The sequence below is a fragment of the Trachymyrmex septentrionalis genome, unplaced genomic scaffold (genome assembly GCF_001594115.1).
Source record: "Trachymyrmex septentrionalis isolate Tsep2-gDNA-1 unplaced genomic scaffold, Tsep1.0 scaffold36, whole genome shotgun sequence".
NCBI classification, from domain to species: domain Eukaryota; kingdom Metazoa; phylum Arthropoda; class Insecta; order Hymenoptera; family Formicidae; genus Trachymyrmex; species Trachymyrmex septentrionalis.
The window spans coordinates 1,124,211-1,127,102 of record NW_017305525.1 but is presented as its reverse complement, the minus strand read 5'-3'; the positions used below and the strand labels follow the sequence as shown (position 1 = coordinate 1,127,102).

The 2,892-nt window shown below is 44.7% G+C and overlaps 1 protein-coding gene and 1 long non-coding RNA gene across 2 annotated transcripts in view; one reads left to right on the top strand and one right to left on the bottom strand.

The window, feature by feature from the left end:
- The window catches only part of LOC108750352, a 48,143-nt gene that overhangs the window by 20,725 nt on the left and 24,526 nt on the right, over window positions 1–2,892 (bottom strand). The window lies entirely within an intron of this gene.
- Window positions 1–2,892, top strand: part of LOC108750353 — a 14,708-nt gene that overhangs the window by 10,143 nt on the left and 1,673 nt on the right. The window lies entirely within an intron of this gene.

Below are 2,892 nucleotides of genomic sequence, written 5' to 3'. Positions count from 1 at the left end.
TGATTAGCTATCGAAAGACAAGTGTTATTCTTGTATGATAAAATGTTGCCAAGTACTCCAGGGTTTTCGATTAGGCGATTGTTATAAACTTGTGAATAAGACTGCTTTAGCAGAATTTAATTTATTGAAAGAGCTATTTGCAGAATTGACATTTTCGCGCGAGATTGCCGCTATACGTATTAATTATTTTCCTAAAAAACAAAAAGATCTCTTTTACGTCGGACTGTATAAAGAAAATGAAAATTCTATAAATATTTCTTTAACCACCTTAAAAATATATAATATACATATAACTGTGCTCTATGAATTGTAATATTTTTTTACAAAGCCAATATTACAAATGTTGAAAATCAAGCATTACACATGGCTGGCGACATCGATAATACATCTAATAATCTGATTTTAGTGAGAATAGAATAATTAATTTCCATTGATCCCTTAAAACTGTTTGAGACCGCGCATGATTAATTCCATGTGTCTATCGTAGTAAAATTAGATTCACTGGTGCAATCTTGCATCACCTTACTTAAAAGCAAAGTCAATCGGCAGCTGGCTGGTTTCCCAGGAAGCCCGACGATGGCGAATCACAAGGGACGTTGTTCAACCCCGATTTACGTGAATACGCCAGCGGGGCGACAAACGTATTACGGAAGTGACCGCGCTTCTATCCTCTGTGCTCTCATTCTTCCCCTCTCTCTCTCTCTCTCTCACTCTCTCTCTCTCTCTTTTGCACTTTACCATTCCGCCTCTCTCGTTCATCAAGCGAGTGCGTGCGCGTGTTTGCGTGTCCTCCTATGGTCAGCGACGAAAAAAAAAAAACAGAGAGGTAAAAAAGAGAAGAGAACCTCCACTGCGGGTACGGGTTCGCGTTTCCATCCTCGTCGACATTGGAAGCCGGAGACCACGGGGTAGAGAGCACGATCCGCAGTCAACGCGAACGATATAAGCCCCGTCTCGCCCACCCCCGCGTCGCCCTCGTTCTCTCTCTCTCTCTCTCTCTCTCTCTCTCTCTCTGTCGCCGTCTGTCTACCCGATTCAACCCCCTCGTGACACCCACCCAGCCCCAACGTCGTCCGTCCATCCTCTCTGTCCGCCTGGCGTGTCGGATTTCTGTTTGCGTTACCGTGTCACGCATCGAGCCTCGTCGCTTCGAATTCGATGGTGTTCTCATCCCCTGCCCACACCTCACCGCGCCTCACCGCGCCGATGCGATGCTGCGCGTCGCACACGCTTTCCCATCGGATGTACGTGTGTGTGTGTGTGTGTGTGTGTGTGTAATCCGGAGTCTCTCCAGCGAGACATTCCGGCTAATAATTCCTTATTGCCGTAAATCGCGAGAATGCTCGTTGGATCGTTGGATTCGCCCGCTCGCCTCTACTCGTCTCCTCTCCTGCACTCGGAGTCCAAGTGGATTTTCGAGTGATGATCGAGCAGCCCCGCGCGAGTCTGATTACGCATCGCAATATTCTGCACCGTGCTAACGGCACCTGTCAGTATTTTTAATCAACGGAAAGTATAAGTGCTCGCGATAATCTTCGCGATAATCACACATGACCGACAGATAGATATTATATATGTGTAAATACGTCTGAAGGAAAAGAGAAAGCAAATTTTATAACGTACATATATGAAGTAAGATTTTTTTTATGAAAGAACGTATCCTTCATGTGTATCTTGTTAGAATATAAATTTATCGATATAATTACTTTCGTATCAGTTTCATGGCGTCCATCGGTTCACTTTCACGACTTCATAAAATTATTGATACACGTAATTATTAAAAAATACATCGGGAGAATAATATGAGAACGAGCATGTTGGAATCTTTTATCAATTTTCGTTTTACAATTATCGAAGTTGCAAATATGTTTTCGATTGGAATTTCTGATTATAATTATATTTCCGTGTTAATATACATTTTCTTGGCTTTCATCGGTTTACTTCCACGACTTTGCACAAAATTAAATAATGTATGAGTTGCTAAAGAAAAACTACGCTGAGAAAAAGAATTCGACGCGCGCAGAATTCTTCGTTTTAATTATTAAATTATAAATGTAGTCCACACACGTTCATCGCGAGGTTAAAGGATACGAGCCATTCCACGCGCATCATAAACCTGTCATTGATATGATATGCGTGGTCGGTAAACGTGTGCGCGTATGTGCGCGCGTAATATATTGTAACGGTGAAACCTGGCTGGAAGTTGCTCTCATTTATGTCATTTTATTATAACGGCGCCAATCAATTACAGCATTAATATCATTTCGCGCCGAGTTTGATCAGACCTAAAACCCGCAGCCAACGGCAAGACAGGAAATCACATGCGCGTGAAACAATCGGTGGAAAATATAATTATCGTCATTATCACCAACAGCATTCCAAACGGAATATTCTATTCGCCATACTCGAGACTCTAACGATCTATCGCTTGGAAGACTTCCATAAAACCTGTGCGAGGTCAATAGTGAAAAATCGAGCGGAGTTGGATAGATAAGAAAGACCGAGATCCAGAATCCGAGATGGCCCATAAAACGTGCTGGTACCCGACATATAACGTAAGCGAATCCTTCGTAAGCCCGTTTCCCCGCTTTCATCTAAGCACGCGCGACCATAATCGAATCCAACACGAGCGGTTGCATTCCGCGCGGCCAGCAGCACCGCTCCGGAAATATCCCGCTGGCAGCGGGAACTGAATGGGGAAAAAGCCGACGGGGCGCGCGCGATCATCGGGCGTGTTCGATGCGCGTACAAGTTGCAGGTTTGCTTCGCGGGAAGCGAGGCCTCGCCTATCTCGTTATCCACGGTTTCGGATAACTCTCCTCTCTCCGGCGAAACGGTAGCTGCTACATGTTCCGCGGCACGGCGGAAGAAAGAGAGGGGGTGGGGGAGGGG